Source organism: Anabas testudineus, chromosome 5, assembly GCF_900324465.2.
Source record: "Anabas testudineus chromosome 5, fAnaTes1.2, whole genome shotgun sequence".
In the NCBI taxonomy this organism is placed as follows: Eukaryota; Metazoa; Chordata; class Actinopteri; order Anabantiformes; family Anabantidae; genus Anabas; species Anabas testudineus.
In genome coordinates this window covers 2,682,848-2,703,540 of record NC_046614.1, presented here as the reverse complement: position 1 = coordinate 2,703,540, position 20,693 = coordinate 2,682,848, and the positions used below count along the sequence as shown (strand labels likewise).

At 39.9% G+C, this 20,693-nt stretch overlaps 1 protein-coding gene across 1 annotated transcript in view; it reads left to right on the top strand.

Annotated features, from left to right (window-relative positions):
- The window catches only part of nfasca (neurofascin homolog (chicken) a), a 121,622-nt gene that overhangs the window by 31,021 nt on the left and 69,908 nt on the right, over positions 1-20,693 (top strand). The window contains exon 2 of the mRNA XM_026344668.1: positions 7,492-7,567. The gene's annotated coding sequence lies outside the window, so the exon portion shown is untranslated. The remainder of the gene's footprint in view (positions 1-7,491; positions 7,568-20,693) is intronic.

Below are 20,693 nucleotides of genomic sequence, written 5' to 3'. Positions count from 1 at the left end.
ATTAAATCAGCATTAAATACTTTTTTCTGTGTAGAGGAAGCTGTATGGAAGTTGTAGCAGCGTTTTACAGCCAGACGCAACAATGATTCCTGAGCCAGGTAGGGTTTGCTGAGCTCCTGATCGGTTCACAACATTGATCACATTTCCTAATCTGTCCTCATTGATCAGTAGTCCTGCTCTCTGCTTTTTGTTCTTTTGGAGAATGTGGTGTGACAAACATGTCATGTACTTCATGTACATACTTGTTAATTGTAACCTTAAATTATTAGATGGCTACGTTGTCCTTTTCCTAGCTTACAGGACAGAATACTTAAGTGCACAGTTTTCATGCGAAGTGTTAACATGAAATTCAGTTGTTGGATCCCTCAAGTGGCCTTAGGGGACCAAATGTGGAAATCAGCTCAGTTCTGGCATTCCTGTAACTGGGTTGATCATCAGGTTGGGCTGGCATGCAGCACGACTGCATGTCCTGTGTGTGTGTGACTGACATGTCCCTTGGCTGACTCTTCCAGTGCTCAGTGTGATTTAACCCAGCTGGGTCCTGGAGGTGGATGGGTGGCTTCACCCATGCGACCTCCACCTCAGAACCCATCTGTCTGCTCCGCCAGCCTCAGACAAGGTAGTCCATCCTTGGCCTCTTAGCCAAAACGCTTGGATGCCTGCAAGTAAACATACTGGACATACAGCAGTGTAGCAAAAATACCTCAACTGTGTGTGTACGGCCTCTTGCCTGTGTGTTGCACAGACCTGTGTTAATTCTAATGCGAGGAGTTGTGAGGACCAATCAGGATGGAAAAAAGGAAAGTCTGTCCACACACACACACACACACACAGAGTGAGACAAAACACACAACAAAACAAATCACATTTTTGGCTCCCATCCTAAACTCCTTGTTTGTTCTAATGAAGCTGGTCACTGGTTGCTTCATTGGGGTGAACTAAACAACAGATGACTGTGGGAAAAGTCGGGGTATTCTCACTTTGTTGTTCAGCACTGCTTGGGGGTTTGAGATGTCTCCGTAGTGCCTTTTTTTGTGTTTTATCTCGCCCCTTACCTCCTGTACTTTTACAAGAATCTTTCATCTCATACCTCTGTTGTCCTCACCACTCCCTCCATCTCTCTCTGGCTTTATCTCTTTCAGTGTAAATTTTTAAACAGCTCAATTAGTGAGCTACCTGATCCTGGTGAAGGCAACTATTCATGTGTGACCATGCATCTGTGTGTCCTACTGGTTGCAATTCACTCTGCCACATATGGCTTCTGATTACAGCTAATTACATAACAGCAAATAATAATAAATTAAGTGCAAAAATCTCTTGATCAAGGACCTTTTTCAGAGCATATGGCTTCTTTAAAGCTCAAACCCATTTAATGCAATTTATATCAAACTCACAATCCCAATTTACTCTTTCCAGTTCTAATGACGACTATACTCCTTTGCATCCGCTGTGATCGGACTTCAACCTTCCATCAAGTAACACTTTATCTACTGTATCTCACCTACGTATCTACGTTTCAGTGTGTACTATTATTGTTTTATTAGATTTTTTTGTACTGTACTCTATAATAATTCTGTTCTGAAGTTTTAAATTTTCATTTTAATCTCCCTCTTAATGAAACAATGGAGACCTTAACTTACTTCAGTATGATAAAATAGGCTTAGTGTTATTATTGTTGAAATTATTTAGTTTTAACACTAAATGTCAATGTAAAACTTGTCAAGTCTTATTTAAAGAACAACTGTTTCTCTTAAAAAAAAAACACACCATTTAATTTAATTACAGCAAAAAACTTGCCTCACTGTAACACTTAAAGTTGGTACGCTGTCACTAACTTAAATCGTTGTGCACTGCTGGCTCTGCTACACTCCACCATGCTCTGACCAGTGCCTTAGGTAGTCCTAGAAAATCCTATTTCCTTAGACCAGTATTTTAGCATGAAAAGCAAGACATTTTGAATCTGAGAAAAGAGGACTTTACAAACACTGACCATAGCTAATATACTAATTTAGTCCTAAAAAGAGAAAAACTGAAAATTGAATAAACCATTAGTGTACTGAACAACATATGCAAAACTGGCTAAGGATGGTGTTGAAATACTGCTGTGTGGAAAAAGATGTCTAAAAAGACATAAAATAAAAAAATAAGGATTTTTTTCGACAAGCATTTCTCTTGCCAGAGTCATTCTAGTTTGTAAAATTCATGTCAGGGAGAATTGTACATGCTGTTGTGTACATCCCCTTGTCACAGTGTGATATTGCTGCGTGTTATTTCACAGGATGAGGACGCTGTACAATGGTTGCAGTCTGTTCTTCCTCCTTGTTTAACACAAAGCCTTATTGATAGTAGCCCACATACTGTATCTACTTAGCATGGATCAGCACAGGACAAACTCACACTCACAAATACAGATGCCCTGACATGAAAAGTACGAGGAAGTACTGGAATTTTCCATATTTGAGGGAAAAGAGTCGACATTTAGACACCCATACATACCTGACAAAGAGTGGATTTGTTAAGATGGATAACATTTTAATTAGAAAATAATACATTAAACATATATTCTAATGGATTGTATTTTGCCACCCACAGTACATGTTTTAGTTACTGGTTCAGTTTTTTATTGTTATTTCATTAGAAAACCAAACTCTGTCTGTTCAGAGTGTTCAGATCTCTGCCCCCCAACCTGTTCAGTAACCACAGGACATGACTGTACGATGTGTGTGGGTGTGTGTAGGGTTAATTAACACACTGCTTCCTGTGGCATTTGCTGTAATGAGTCCAGTCATTGTCTAGCTGTGAAGCTGTCATTTGTTCCATTCTATATCCTGTAGTTTCTCTCTCTTCCAAAATCAGTACACTCATATTTTACTTTGCTGTCAATGTCAATATCATTCTGCTTTTTAATGTATTATCCCAGTATTTAAATAGCTAATTTGTAAATTTAGTTTTTTCATGTCTAAGTTCAGGTCATTTTAGTACAGAGGACTAATGATTAAATATTAAATTAAATTAAAAAGTCTTGCTCTTTGCACTCATATTGATTTGATCAGGATTTCACAAGGTCACAACTTTTTTTTTACTCTTGTAAATAGTAGTTAGACAAAAAGCATTCAATTAATGTCCCAGTGGAAACTGAATCTTCTCAGGGGTTTTAGATATGACTCAGGAGTCACAACTGGAGACTGGAAAGTCTGGTGACTTGAACAGTTTAAAGTCTCAGGTCAGTCCAAGTCATGTGTTTGACATCAGTCTGGTACGAGTTCAGTTCTCAAGTCTCATTTTTACAGTTTAGTTATCATCTAATTAAAGATCCTTGATCATGAAATGTATTTGATATGAATGAAGAGTTAATAATTAATATTGACATAAAGGTTAAGGAGTCAGTATAGAAATAACTGCTTATGACTCATATTCATATTCAGTATTAATCCTAGTATGTGGGTGGAAGTTACTGGACACAAACATAACTCCAAGCTGAAAGCAGCAGATTTATGTTGTCGTGTGTGTGTATGTGCTTGGGTTGACATTTGAGGGGGGCTTAGGTGCACTCTTAATGAGTGTTTGTCTATTGCAGATCTGAGTAGAAGACAACTGACTGGAGTCCATCTGGACACAAGTTGATGTTGTCCTTGCTTTTGTTTGTGCATGTCTTGGCGTTTGTCTTGAAGAAAAGCAGAGGGGGTGTCAAGTCTATCTCATTGTTGTCAAGGCATATATTTTAATTATATGCGAGGGTCATTTGCATGTCACAGCTCGCGGCAGCAGTTAGTAAGGGGGGTTATTGATTATGTGGGGGTGTGGCTGGGGACAGAAGGGAGCTGAAAATGCTGGCCGAGGTGAAGAGGTCAAGCCTACATAGATAGACACAAACACGGGTGCACAATACCACAATACACAAATACATAAAGATGAAAATCTGTGTGTCTCATCAGGCCTCAGGTCAGTTATAACTCAACGGGAGTGGGTTGGGGGTAGAGGGGGGCGGGTCTTTTTAAAATGCCCTGAAGACTCAACTCCCCTCCTCCCACTGACCTTCTCTGAACTTCTTGTTGTATTGCTCTTTCTGAATCTTCTCTCCAATTAAGCGCCTTCCCAAATTTTAGATTTAATTGAACAGCCTAACAGTGGGCAGTCTGGTCGAAAAATGATATCAGTCTTTTTAATCACAGTCCTAATCTTGAGCCTCAGTTTTCAGATGGGCTGTAGAGTACTGCTAGGTTAAAAATGAGTAGTAGTAGTGATTATAGATAACTGGTGAGGGGGAGTGACCAAATGTATCAGTACTGCATTATCAGTACTGAGTTTACGTATTTAATCCATCTTTAAAAATAAATGTACTGTATACATAGCAACACAAGATCAAATTTTATTTGGTCTTGATTCACGATGGAAAGTTGATCCACTTGATTTACTGACATATGAACTTGCAGAGAGCACAAACCCAACAGCAAGTTTCATTTTGGTTTCCATTGGGCGATTGAAGTCTCTAATGATTAGATGTAAATGTGAGCATTTGAATTAATGTTTGACAGGAAACATTGATGATCAGCACTGACTGAGACCAGATGTTGCTCTGTGAGTGTTTTCTACACTGAGCTGAGTGGAACTCGAGACTCACCACTCACTCATACAAAATAATTTATATATTGATATTATTATCTAATGTATGATAAAATATATAATTCATATATATTCATATAAGTTTGACTCGCATGATGATGCTCAAGTCTGTATAAGATGTCGAGAGTCTTCAGAAAGCTGATGTAATGCTAATGTTGACACATGGTGAACATTGCCAAAGTGTGTACATACTATACACCCACTCACACTGACTTCAGCGACTCCTCCCACCTCTCCCATTTTTTTTATAAGCAGGAGCAGGATGATATGAAATAGCCTGAGTTTTATGAGGAGCAGAGGTTTTATGACTTAGATCCTTCATGAAATATTGCTCATGTTAACATCTAACATAAGCATGGAATAATTAGGAATTACTGACATGAATATGTGCTGGAAGTGGATACCTTTGCAGGATATAATGTACAGTGATCAAATGTGGGGGTTAACGCCACAGCTATTAATAGTTTTAGTTACTCCAGGAGGCAAAGGTAAAAATTTCAATCTGTACCACATTTGTATTTAACATACTAACATCAAGTTATTTTAGATTTACTACTGGACATATTTCTTTTTTGCCTTTACCTATAATACTGTATGATCAAAAAGCAGACAGGAAACACAGCAAACATCCACTACTGGCTTCACACTGGGGACGATGTGTTTTATGTAGTTCATGTTAGCCCCTAGGTCATTGTGATGCCAATATTAGAGCTTTCTGTATCAACAGCTGGATGCTGTGACTGCACACATCATCTGAAGGATCCTCTACTCACAGGTGATGTTCAAAACCTCCGAAACCCTGCTGAATCTTTGATGAGCATACATCTTCTTATTTTACTGGTAAAACCACAAATTAAAATATTGACCAACATGCTGGAGTGTTCTTCTACCAAGTATGTTTTAACCTAGTGTTACTATTAAATTACATCTGTCTATGTATTCTTGCTTCCACCCACACACACACCAACACGCTGTCTTTTCTGATTGACCTTGCTTCCAGCCATGTCCCGTCCATGAGAAAATTCAAATAGCCTGCAGCTTCCTCTGCCTGTGCTACATGCATGGACAACCCTGCATGTGTGTGCGTGTGTACTCTACATTCATGCATGATCGGCTCTGTCTTCTCTGTGACCTGCGTGTTTGAATGTGTTCATGCGTGGTTGACGTGCATGTTTAAGCTTTTATGGGTTACATGTACATGCAAGGAGAGTGTGAGAGGAATGCATCTTTTTGCTTCTTAAGTGAGTAAATATAAAAAGCCAAAAATGCTTTATTCTGTCAAGAAAGGAATATACTCATATACTTTTTACTATGTAATAAGGCAAAGGAAAGGACTTCTGCTGATAGATGACCTAAATTCTGTCATAGTTATGTGTCTGAATTCATTTTAGTTCAGTTCATTGATTTACTGAACCTAAATCTTACTGATAGATTTTGCATGTTGCCAGTTCAATAAACCTTTCAGACTTCCTGTGCTGCCTATAGTACAGTTCCCACCTCTGACCACGTGTGGCAGTGTCCCCAGACGTTTCTTGTTTTTTGTTTCTTGGTTTTGTGTTTCTTCCTTCTTCCGTCTCAGCTGGTCCAAGTGTGATGTTTTTAGCAGGTGTTTTATGTTTTGTCATTACCGTCTTTGTATTTAGGTTAGTCCTGGTTCAGTTTGTCTTAGTGTGGCACCTGTTAGTCTTGTTCAATACATTGTTCCCTCCACTTGCCTTTTCCCTGACCTCTAGCTTTTGAACTCCACTGTTTGTTAGTAAAGTATCTACAATAGTTAGTCAGTAGTTAGTGTTGTTTTCTGTTCATCCTGATAATAAACTCGTAGAATTACACCCTGATCTCCTTGTGTTTCTGCATCTGCGTCCTCTAGTTATCATGTTCGTAGCAACCTATTTTGCTTCACACAACCTAATGCTTTTCTAACATGTTTTGCACCAGAAACTGATGTAGTTTGTGCACATTGACATACAACATGTAATGTGTGTAAGTAATTTGTTTCTTTTTGTTGCACATGTTGTTCACACTACCTAGTTTCCACCACTCACTTTGGATGGTAATGCTGAACAATAAAATACACAACATAACATAAACATACAGCAGTTTACCTGATGGATGATGACTATATCTTGTTTAATTTGGGTAGGAACTGTCAAACATATACTGTAAGTGTATTTCCTTTGTTAGTTTGCTGGTTAATCAATTGACTATTTCACCAAAACACTGTTTTGGTGAAATATCTTAAATACTATATATCATTATTAAAGATTAGTGAGCATGTTCCAGAAGCAGCCATGCAAGCTCAAGCCATCATGCTGTATTAGCTATATTAGCTATACAGTGCCTGTGATTGTTCCCCCCTGTTTTCAGCATCACTATGGCCGCTGATCTCTCATAACCAGCTCTCTGGTTTTCAAGTTTTCAGTTTTAGTCATGCTTTTGTTTACTTTACCATAAATGTGCCACTAAATATCTCATCCATACTTACTGGATTGTGCCGTGGTTTGCATAGTGTTTGACTTTTGTTTGTGTGTGTGTGTGTGTGTGTGTGTGTGTGTGTGAGAGAGAGAGAGAGAGAGAGAGTGAGTCTGTGGCTCATTAATAATGTATGAGGTGGGAGGGGTGAAGGAGAGGGGGTGGTGACAGATGGAGAATTGTGTGTGAGAGAGAGAGAGTGTGTATGCTCTGAGGCACAGCGACAGGGAGAGAAAGGGATAGAAAGAGTGAGGAAGAAGAAAATAGATAGAATGAAAGAGATGGACAGAGTTTAGTGTTCCATTTTTAAAGTAACATCTGCTATCTTTGAGTCTCTGTGGTGGATTTGACTGACACTGTTTTGCTGTTTTCTCTTTGGTTTCCTGGATGCTGAAGGATTGAAAGAGATGGAGATACAACACAGTCACCCAGCACAGCTATACACCTGGACGCAAGAGCTGCACTAAGTAAGGTACTGATATACAGTATGTCTGTACAACTGTGTGTGTGTGTGTGTGTGTGTGTGTGTGGGGGGGGGGGGGAAACCAACCTTTCAGGTTTCTATTTTTATTTTCTGTGCAGAAAAAGATTTAACCACCTCATGCAAAAAATACACTATGAAATTCACAGTATGCACAGTTTCTACAAAGCACTGAGCTCAAATAGTGACACGCTGTATGTCACTGGAAGACACCTCTTTGTTGAGATCAGTAATTAGTTTCACAGCCAGTGTACTGTACTGTCCACATGCATCAAACTGGATACAGTCTACTGTTGCCTTGTGCCTTTGTTCACATTTCTAGCTGAAAATGACTCTAAAATGCATTAATTATTGTGCCTGGTGCTGCTCCCTGCATGTGAGTGCTGTTGGGAAACTTTAATTCATTCATGAATATGTTGCCTCACATTCACACAATGATTCATCTGTCTGCCACAGTTGATTACAAAAATATTGATTATGTCTTGTCTGCATGTTACCTCACTGACTTTTTTTGCTTTATTTGACTTTTATTTCCTGAATTTCTCCATTTAAATGTGTGTTTAGATATCCACCTTATTCTTGGACACCTATAATTAACTTACAATAACAGTAGATCTAGTCTCAGTCTCATCGTGAACATCAAGATATGATGTAGCTGCTGGCGGCCAAATGGGAAGGACAGAGCTCTAATCACAGTGTCGTGAGCCATGAAAGATTATAGTCTCATACCAGTTTCTGGCGATCTACTAGTCTGAATTGTCATCATAATGCCATATTATATAAATATATATATTATATAGATAATATTGGCCGCAGTATTGGTTGCCCGTCACCCCCTTTTGCCCTTCTCTTCATGTTTCCCGTCTGCCTTCTGTTGTCAAAGTAATAAACATAACAGCTCAAAATGGGCAACAAATATGAAAAAAGAACAGTTAGAACATCTCATGACTCATCTCTCTTATTTATTATTTAGTTACATCATATTTTTCTGCTTACATATCATCACCTAGTAGAATCCAGGTTGCCATCAAACGACTCCACTTCACAGTTCCATCATTCTTCTGTGGGGTCCAGTACAAACTATCAGATGATCAAACAGAAAAAAAAAATTCTATTCCTGAAGATGTGGTTGGGTTTATATAGACAGGAAAGCTCTTTTAGAAAGAGGGCAAGTTAATAAAACAATGAGTATACAACACAACAAGTAAAAATTTAGATGATTAAATTATTTTGTTGCATTTACATTTACATTTAGTCATTTAGCAGACACTTTTATCCAAAGCGACTTACAAGTGAGGTTGGGGCCATTTGTAATCCTCAGTACATTAAACTCAGTTTTTGAAGTTTTTATTAATATGAAACATACATTTACTTAAAATGTAAGTTATTAGACACATAAAATGTAAATGATCTGAACTCCAACTGACCAACTAACTTATCATTACCTCATATTACAAATCTGCCCATGCTGCACGTACTGTATGTGTTTCTGTGTGACCAGAGCTGTCTAAGCATGCTGTGTGTTTTGAACACTGAACAATTTCACACATTTATCAGGCAGATGTTTATTTTGTATTTGTGTGTGTGGCAGTTGCAAGTGGGAGGATTGTTGCATTAGCACACTTTTTACACTTTTTTTTGTGTGTGCAGGTGTGTGTCTGTGTTGTAATGTGGAGAAGTGTTTGTTGAGGGACATAGAGGGGGTGGACAGTAGTGGGAGTGCCAGAGCAATGCACACACACACACACACACACACACACACACACACACACACACACACATACTCACATACAGTCCTTTTGTTCTGGAGCATTGTGAAGAAGAGGTTAATGCACCCAGAAAACAGAGAGAGAAAGAGAGAATGAGAGAGAGACCCTAATGGACAACGATGAGCCTTTCAGTGCAAATATTCAGTCTGATTCTGACGTCCCATCCCCCTTTTCTTTTTCTCTCTCTCTTTTTCTCTCTTTCTCCTCCCACAAGCTCCATGGCCAAAGGGAAAAGATCAGAGCAAATTGTCACTCTGTGATCCATGTTACATGGCTTTCTTTTCTAGAAAGAACGATGCTTGAGGGGATGCACGTGATGTCAGTCTTGTTGACAAACAAGGAAAAAGAGATGTGAATTTGATTTAAGGCTCTTGAGTAGATCAATTTGAAATCCGTAATCATTACCAGCAGTCATTTAATCTCCAATAGATTATCAACAGGTGCACCGTGCAGGCTTCATATTACATTAAGTATCAGTGTGTGTCAGCTGGGGTAAAGTCAGGGGTCTGGTGAGTTGTGTGTCCACCGTCTGCTCTTTCCCTGTTATTCTTCTCCTTTACTGCTGCTTGGACTGTCATGTTTTATGTAATCACAGACATTTAGCTCTAGATGATTCCTCTCCTGCCATGTCCAGTTAATCTGTTGGCTTAAAGTGTGTGTGTGTGTGTGTGTGTGTGTGTGTGTGTGTGTGTGTGTGTGTAGCCAGATAAGCCCTCATCAGCAGTATAAAAAAAACCAAACAAAAAAAAAACACTGCATGCAGCAGAAACCAAGATCCTGTCATGAAATATTCTGTGTGAAAAGCTGAGTGTTAAGTTTAGCAGGAAAGCTGAAGATTATTAAATTTTTCTTTACCCTGGTGTGATGTGTTCAGTTCAAGAAAGTAGTATTCAAAGTAGAATTAGCCTCACTTTTGTATTCATTCTTCTATGACCTCACACATTTTTCTTTTTCCTGTTGTCGCCATCTAAACAAAGCATGTTATGTCATGAAAAGGTATAAATATGGGAAGATATGTAGGGGCGGATGCGTTGTTCTGCCAAGGCAAGAAAAGTGAGAAATATAAGAAACAGCATTTGTGTGATTTTCGAGATCACAGTGGCAATGTTTCTGTCACTGTGACACTTATTTGTGTTGTTCTGGCTGTCTCATGAGAGGTGTTCTGACACATCAGCTTTTCCACATGTAGATTCAAAATGAGTGAAATCTGCATGTTGAAATGCAGGTAAATGTAATCAGTGACAAAAAGAAGAAAATAGGAGACGTGGATGATGGAGAGGTTGAGGAAAAAGAAGGGTAAGACCTAAACTTGCTTGATTCCAGGTGGGAATACAGATGTTGTGAGCATGAGCCAGGTACTCAACCTACATTACTGCACAGCCACACATGTGTGTTTGTGTATGTGTGTGCATGTGCTTTATATGAGGCACAATAGTGAGACACACTATTAAATATTAGACTCTAACACAAATCATTTGGAACGGTAGGTTACCCACTAAAACCACTGTGTTTCTGAGAGTGTCCGGGCATACGTCAGGTCAGTGCTCCTGTTTCCCAGCAACATTATTGTTGCATGTCATGAATGTATGATATGAGCATTAGCTTTGGGAAGTACTGAGCTTCTTCAGCAGGTCAAAATCACCAAGACCAAAATGTCTCACTGACAGGCCTCATGAGCCTCCAGTAGATTACCACCATGATAGTGAGTGTTTCCAACCACAGACTGAAATGATAATAAGAGAACTATAGGATCACCCATGTAAATAAACATCACTTAATAAAGACAGTAAAATGTGTGTAAATGGTTTTAAATGAATCATAAATCCACAACAGTAAACAGAGTGACAGCTGCCCTGAATCTGAACAGGCTGTCTCACTGTAACATGTTCTCATGTATTTTTCCACTCAGTGACTCTGCTGATTGGTTAGGACTTGGGGCTCCTCATGCCATTGGCCATTGCTCCACTCACTCGTGAAATGGTTCCTTTAATTTGTGACTGCTGCTGGAACTGGTTATGTTTCATTCTCCCTCACTTCAAATTACCAGTGTCCAGCATATAGCATGCAGATATGAATAATATATGCTGCAGTTTCACTTTATCCCTGTGTAGATAACCCATTATCATTTGTATTGTGGTGTTAATCAGAGAAACATAAAAAAATTCCCTTCCTTCAATTTTAACTTCAGGGAAGAACTCATGTAACCATGGCCTGACGTTACCCAACCTGTGTGGCTGTACGCTCTCTTCAGTTTTTCTCTTTTGTAAGACAATGTTAAGGTCATAAAATGGAATTGTGATTGACACCTCAGGCTACAGAGGATGAATAAGTTGGGGGATTCATAAGTCGAGATGGATTTTCTCTGTGCCTATGTTTGATACTGCATTGGTGGAGATCTGGCTAAGACAGGGTTAGTCTGGATTTAACTAATTTTTACCTTTAGAATCGACTTGAAACTGTTTTTCTTTGTTTCTCTCAGTCTCAGAAACCAAATCAGGATGATACATTTGGAAACCATCTTGTCTTGCATCTTCCTAAAATAATAACTGCAGTTTTACAAATGATCTTCTTTGTTTCTTTTTCTCACTGTTTATTAAGCACTGGATAATAAATGTAGTTTATTATTTACTTAATTATGTATTTAATACTGTGTGAAACAGCTCACTGTCTCCTGTAAGGGAGGCATGTGTGTGTGTGTGTGTGTGTGTGTTTTGTACCTGATAGATATCTCAAAAGTGTTAATTAGATTTGTCAGCAGCAGCAAACACTCCACCAGCCCTCACAGTAGCAGAGACACACACTCTGACAGACTCAGCAAAAAAAAAAAAAAAGGCCTGTTGTTACAAAAGCATGTAAACACACACACACACACACACACACACACAGTTTTTTTGTATGGCAGTCAGTACAGTCAGTGTTAGGACACCCCACCTTGAAGACCAGCTAAATTGTCCTCACTCTGTAAAAATGTCCTCAGTCCAATGGTTAAAAATTCATGCTGGTCCTCACAATGATAGCCATACAAACACACACACACACACACACACCATCATCCTCCTTAATCCCCTTTAGTGTGTGTCCACACAGGGACACACTTCATCACACCTTTTAGTAGTGAGTGAGTGCGGTAATCACACACTGACATGTCAGTCATTTTAACACCATGTTGGGGTGGGGGGGTTCCTCACAGTTCACGCATGCACTTCATCTCACAAACACTCGAGCAGACACACACACACGCACTCACATAGACTAAGCTGTTGTTGTGTCAAGTAGAAGCCAGAAGGAGCTGAGAGCAGCTGAAACAAAGAGGACATGTGGTTCCTCAGTACAGCACCATATTCTGTGTATCATCACTGAATTATCAACAAGCATCAGCTAAAATGGGATGAAAAGGGACAAAACAATACAAAACAAAGAACAGAGCGATGAGGTGTGTAATGAAAGCAGTTCTAGACAATATGAAAACATGTAAGATTGACTCAGACCAGCTCTGTTCTCTTTAGAAAGAGAGGGATGGAATACATTCCACATGATGAGTGTATAGAGAAGAAGATGGAGGACAGGGAGGTTTCTCTTCACTATGTCCTGATTGGTGTACTCCGACACTCCATAATGAACCTAATGTTATTTTACAGATTGCACATTGCAAAAAAAGAAGCTGATAAAGAGACCGGAGAAGGAGAGAGAGATCTGAGGAAATGAAATTTGGTAATGGTGTATTTATGACGGAGAAATTGGAAACGATAGCTGTGTGTGTGTGTGTGTGTGTTAGTGTGAGGCCGCACAACAGAGCAGCCACTGGCAGAATGACTTCAATCATTGTGGTAACCTCAAGGCAGATGGGCCCAAGCTGACAAATTAGGCCTGGTAGCCAAGATCACAGAACAGCACACACAGAAGCAGGTCTTTCTATACATGTGAGGACAGTTACTGAAAAACTACATTCTCTAGCCTTTTACCTAAAGTTTAGGTTTAGGTCCTAAACCTTCACCATCTACACTTTGTCTTCAACCCTGACCTAACCTTAACTTTAACACATGGCTCTGAAGATTACGCCCCTGCTCACAATTGTCTCCGTTTGCCTCCTGAGATGTCAATTACGTTTTTTATTTTGAGCTTACTAATGTATGACCTTTTCTTGCTAACCCTGCCTTTGGAGAATTATGGAGCCAAAATCCAAGGCCCAAGGGCACTTCAACATGTGGGAAGGAGGAGCTAGAGATCAAACTGGCACCCAGCAATTAGTGGTCAACATGCTCGACCATCTGAGGCACAGCCATCAGACTCCAAGATTTAGTATTTTAAATTATATATGAGAAAAAAAAGATAACTTGGCAAAAAAAAAAAAACAACAAAAAACAAACAAACATGTAAGGTCTGAATTTTATATGTAATAGATTTAGTAGATTTTGGTCTACAAGGACAAGGACAAAATATAAAAGTCAAAAAAGACATGAGGTCACTATTACTTTTGACCACCAAGATGAATTTAGTTGCATCCATTTGGACATGTTTGTGGCAGAAAATTAATACACTAAAGGTTTGTAACAATGATTTTAACAGTCATGCTGTTGTATTACTTTCACTTCTTCACATTGTTCAGTATAAATACACAAAGAAAATGGTTTGTACTGTGCAAAGCGTTGTACAAGTGAGGTACAAGGCAAAGAAAAATCTCAAAGCAAGGAGAAAAATCATTGAAAGGGGTAGGCATTTAGGGAAAGGATAGTGTGAATTAATGTACAGTGCAGATATAAAAGGTGCATCAAACCTCTTCATGACATATTAATGGAAGCCCTACACATGACCTCCGTAGTCCACCGAGGAATCACACACCTGTCACAGTTAACATGTCACATTAATGTATGTATATGTATGTCAGGATCATGTCAGGTGTCCAGATTATCTTTATGAATTACTATACACACCGTTAGTAGTAGTATTACCCTCATATTGTTCACATACATACATGCTTTTTCCTGCTGGGTGCAGAACCTTCCTGGTTCTTCCTGGTTCTTGGTTCTTCCTGGTTCTTGGTTCTTCCTCATTTGTTCAGACTCACTGAAAAGCATGTGTTTTTTTGTTGTTAATTTGCCAGTTGTAGAAGAGCTGGTAGTTGGATTTTGTTACCTTTAAAAAGAGCCAGGCTTGTTTACAGTGTTCATACTTAGCCAAGATAACTGACTGCATGCTACAACTGAGTGGAATTAATCTTCTTATCTAATTCTTACCAATAAAGTAAGTCAGCATGTTTCCCAAAATGTAGTTGCAGAGTACCTTTTTAATTTAGTATCACGGATACTTTGAGTTTCTAAAATCACAAGGTTAATTATTGTCCTTGGTAGAGAGCCTAGGCATGACGAAGGTGAGAGGAAAGGAGGAACTGCTTAGGTTGTACCTGATAGGCTGAGACACATATCACCTGAATTCATGTCTGTCTCTTAATATAATACCTTGCAAGTCAGTCAGACGGCTTGGAACAATTGAAGTGCTCCACCATAACACACATTAGCAGCAGAGTACAGAAGAGAGATGTTACTTCTTGTAGCAGACTGTTTTTATTTTGTTGTGTTGTATTTGAATTATCTGCTGAATTGGGACTGTTTAGCTTCTCCATCGGCTGGTTGTTTAATTCATGGCTTCCATCCAGATTGACTTACAGTGACCACCTGACCTGAGGTTTTCTACTTGATCTGATCTGAGTGAAGGGCTTGGGTTAGTACATGCTAATGTGTTTGAATATATACATAAAACAACATATTTGTACCACATTTCTCCCACACCATACAGTAGGTTCATGTTTATTAATAAACTCTCGATAAGTCGCTTGAGAGCTTACAAGACTTCCCAACCATCTTTGACTGTGCTATTGGGCTGTTTTTTTAAATTAATTAGAATCTAAAGTAGAGACTTTTTACTGAGAAGGACTCTGTCTTTGTGTCTACAGAGGGTGTTAGCTCAGTAATGAAGTATCTCCGCAGGGTTTTATTGTTGACTGGCCTTTGTTCCTTCAGTCCAGTATAGGACGGATACACACACACACACACACACACTATCCAGCTGGCCAGACTGAAATGATGCCCTCTGGATTATATGTAAATTAAGATGTTTAGATCTGTGAATTGAGCTTTTCTTGAAGTCACACACAGAAAACACACTGAGATAAAACACAGCAATTGCACTTTTGGTCTACCCCTTTCAGTACCGTATGTTATTTTTTATTCTCTCGCTCTCTCACACACCCACCCACCCACACACACACACACACACACACACACACACACACACACACACACATTCTCCAGATTCAAGGCTTTGATAATGGCAAACACACCTCTAGCCTCACACTCCCACTGGGCTTGGTCTCCCTATTCCCCTCCTCCTCTGCATCTTCAGCCTATCTTACCCCCTTCCATCATATGCCCTGCAACCATTTCCATCCCACCTTCCGCTTATGGGGCTGTTGCTAAGGAGCCCTGGCGACCACGGAGTTTCCTCATTGGATAATGAGAGTAGAAAAGAGGAGGGATGGAGGTGCACAATGTTGGAGAAGGAGCTCAAAGTGAAACCCAGATGTGTTAATGAGGCATGGAGGAAAAGGAGATAGGCTAGATGGATTGATAGATGGATGGAAAAAGCATTAAGCATTGAGAGATAACAGTTATAAGCAGAGTAGAAAGGACATGCACCAGGAGGGATATAAACGATTCAATAAGATGGAGGGATGAAATGAAATGTTAAAAAGAGAATGAGGAGAGAACTGCAACGGATGGAGAGTAACAACAGTCACATAATGAGAATGATGAGATCATGTTGGCTAAAAGAACAAAAGACTGACAGAGATGAGAATAGAGGAGAGGAGGAGAAGAATAAAGAAGACAGGAGGAGAGGTAATTTAAAACAAGATGGGGAGTGTGAGTGGCAGTAGGGGACGAGAGAGAGAGCAGAAGATGAAACGGGAGAGAGGGCCAGACTGTACCCTTTCATTAAGGAACATTACCTCTGGACACACACGCACACACACACACACGCACACACACACACACACACACACACACACACACACACACACACACACACACACACACACACTATTGTGTATTGCCATAGAAGTGAGGTCCTGCCATTCTCAGGTCATTTTGCAATCTCAAACTAAGATTAATTCAAATCCTGAACCCAAACTGTGACCCCCTGTTGTTTTTTTTCTAAAGCAACACACCTTACCATTCACATACACTGCAACCTGGGCTTAGCCCTCACTACTGTGTAACATCACTACTGATGATAATGTCCATTAGCATGTTAATGGGGAAATTCTATGATGTATTAGCATCAAGCTAATAGGCTAGTGTTTCAGAACATCATGGCACGCTTTCATTGTCATTTAACTAGGATATGAAATGTGTCATACTGTTGTAGATAATTAAATGTGCTGTCAAGGTTGATATGGTTGATTTATATGTATTTCCTTTGGTATTTTTTAGATTTACAGTGTTTTAATTTTGAAGGCAAATAAACAGCCTAAACTAGCAACTCTGTCTCAACTTATTTGGTAATTGTTTTTGTCCAATCTGTAATTTTTAAAAATACATTTTGTACTAAATTTTCATTGTTTGATAGTTGATCATCTTAGGGTATGAAACACCTGTAATCACAATGACATAGATTCAAAGACACACACGTCACTATCAGGTTCATAAGGTCCAAATTCCACTGTAGAAATGTTTGTCCAAAAATGTTAACCCTGACATTGTATATGCTATAAGATAATGACATTCATGGTGATGTTTAATTTGTGCTGACCTGCTCCATTTAGTAGAGACCAGTGCAGACTCACTCTGATCTCAAAAAATCTGTCAGGCTAGATCAGTGTCATAATCAGCCTTTAAACACACAATGTTTTCCTAGTTCTACAAAATGTTGTCCTTTCTGTCTGTGTACGGACATTCACCCCATATCAAATATGGAAGCGCGCACACACACACACAACAAACACACACACACACACACACACACACACACACACAGGTACTGTAGGCAAGGTTGCAATGAGGATTCAGCTTTAATAAGCCATTTTCAGTGGAGCTGAGCTGCAGCGGTCCTGTCATAAGCCCCTGGCTGAGCCCTGAGAGTTGACCTAACATTTATTTAACCTCCAGCTGACTGCAGCCCTCTCATCTGCTGCGGTGCATGCTCACTGATTCATTACTACTGCTGTCTGATGACCAATCCATGTGAATGAAATTCTTAAATACTTACTGACAGCTATTTCTACCAATTAAGCATCATAGTGGTAGTCACTGTAAAATGACACAGAAATATGACACTGACTAGATTAATACTGAAAATGGTTCATTTGTGTAGTAATCAGTGAACTGGCAGACCTAACATGGTGCTTTTTTTTTCTACTATTCTGGAAAAATATTCCAAGTGCTAACCATATTTGGTGGGCTGCCAGCTCCCAGTGGGTGGGTGCGGTTTTTGACTGTGAACTGTGTGCGCCTGAAGGGATCACTAAATGGTCTCTTTGTATGTCATGAATACGTGATGTTGTGACAAAGCTGAGAGGGGCAGTCTTTAGTGATTTGGCTGTCAGCAGGAGATCTTCAATATTTCAGATCAAGACGGGAGGGAGGAAGAAGAGGCTTCTTTGTTTAGTCATGTACCAAAGAGGAAAAGTGTCAGGCGGGAAGCCTTGCTGCAGACAGCTCCAGGTGATTTTTTATCTTGCTGTTAAGGTGTAACAGGTAGTTTTCATCTGTCTCATGGCAATGTGTACAACACATGAGGATGGGCAGGAGGACAGACCTTGTTCGTTTTGTGAGGCAGTATTAGAACATCTGACAGGTTCACTGGTATTTGCACTTTCGTTTTTCCTCCGCTGTCAGTAGTTTACATTTCCTTCTCTCTGTCTTCTCTCAATATGTCTTCTCTGTGTCTGTTGGCTTGTCTGCTGATCTCTTTCTGTCTAAATCTTTAACCTCTTTCCTTCTTGCCTTCCCTGCCCCCCCAAACTCCCTCTCTGCCTGCCTGCCTCCATCCTGTCTTTGTGGATGAGATGGGTACAAACTGACAGGGGGTAACGAAATGATTGAGGTCCCGCTGCCTCTTGTATTTCCTGTGCAGGCAGCCTGAGTTGTCTTTGGTTCACAATCATGGAAGAGCTGCAGAGGATTTCGAAGGTTTGACGTGGTTTGTTGTCCTCTCTGTTTGTATCATCTTGTTTGAGGCATGGAAACATACCGTTTTTTTGCACATACATTATGGACACCCAGTTAGCAGAGTGTTAGAGAATTCTGTTATAGAGTGCAATTATACTGCAATCATTTTCACAGAAGACTTGTCTTAGCCAGGTAAGCATAGGTTTGTGTCTATGACTAAATAAATCATTTGTACCTGTAACACAGTCAAACACTGCTAATCAAAGGTCTTTCAGGTATCCCTGCATGCATTTGTGTGTCTTTGCATGTATGTGTATGTGTGTGTGTTGTGATGATTGCCACTGCTGCATGTGGCAGTCATCATTTATTAAGAACCCTCATAAAGAGGCTGTGTGGACACAGGAAGGGCTTCAGCTCACATCACTGGGAACTCTGGAATTGATTTATCTGGGATCGAGCTGCAGGGCACTTCCCCTCAGGCCTCCATGCATGCACACACATTCACACATGCACACATGCACACACCACACACACACACACACACACACACACACACACACACACACACACACACACACACACACAGTCAATCACCTTTGCATCCTCTCCTATTCCACAGCTTACAGCTTCCCCTCATTGCTCTTTCTCTCTACTTATGTCACTCCTCTTTCTCCATCCCTCCATCCTTGTCATTACTCCTGCTCTTTTGTGCCTGAATTTTGTGCTGTTACCCTGTAAATTAAAACCAGTGATCCTGCTCATCTTCCTGCTGCATCCTCAGTTTGCCTTCTCTCCTCTCTCACTCTCTCTTTCCATTCACCCTTTCTCTCTCTTTGGATTACAAGTAGGTCATTCTGCAACATCGAGCCACAGCTCCTGCCATGCATGACATCCACATACACACACATATTGCCCGGCAACCATGCGTTCACACCGCACCCCCCTCCACCCTCCATCCTCGTTCCCTCTATCTTACCTTCCCCTGAGGTTGGGCTCAGTGCATAGGGCTGTGTTTGTATCCGACACAGCTTTGTTTTGACCCTGCTCTCCTATAGAGAATTTGAGGGTTAATTGAGTTGGGCTCTGTTGAGGAGGGTTAATTTCTCACATGCACACATCCTGTCTATAGAGGTACTGAAGAGTCAGATGATAGTATTTAAAGGTATTTACCATTAAGTGCACTTAGAGTTTGATTCTTTTCAGCATTCAGTACAGATAAATTTATGACATAGCTGTTGCATTGATTTGCATTGCTCCCATAGCACAGGTACGCAGGCATAGTCACTAATCTACAACCAGCTGTTACAATAACGAACTACTGAACCAGTGAAAACTTGTTGTCTTAGTGCACTGAGATTCTAAAGTCCATGTTTGCTTCCTATGAGCTGTTCAGCAGATTCAATTTGCATATCTCTGATTTGAGACCCTCAGCACATAAATATATTACAAGACAAATCAGAGCTTCAGTTGCATTATATCAAACGAAGGATAAGATATCGTCATATTGACTGCTATGGATAATACGGCAGCAGCAGCAAATTTCTGCCTGGTGATTTTCATAAAGGAAGTATAAATAGTAAATGTTGGTGTTAATTAAGAGAGTACTTTTTAAATGTGCATATTCACAGCAGAGCTCTGCTTTACTGAACCTTTGAATATGGAACAATTAATACTACTAATTATGTCATTAAACACAAACATGATCCTCCCAGCACCCCAAGTCTCTCACATTTATATTGATGGTTGTTATGGCAACCCCTTTAAAGGTAATTTATACCAAGGAAATGATGTCACTGTCATATAGACTTCCCCATAAAAACTTATTTAGCATGTGACCCATGACCCCTATCTGTGTGTATGAGCCATTTATTGCCCTGTGTACATACATACAACACATACATCGGGGGGATTGGATGAGTGAATTGGAGTGCTAGACCTGTTAAATATCAGTGGGGAATAGCAGGTGATAGACTGGACATCAAAGCGCCCTCTACTCCCACCAATACCGCCTACACACACACACACACACACACACACACACACACACACACACACACACACACACTCTCACTCACTCCTTATTGTCCCATGAGGATCTTGAAAGCAGGTCAGAGAAAGATAAACTGGGGTGTGTTTGATGGAGAACAACAAGAACATCAGTTGTTTACTCCACACATTAAATGC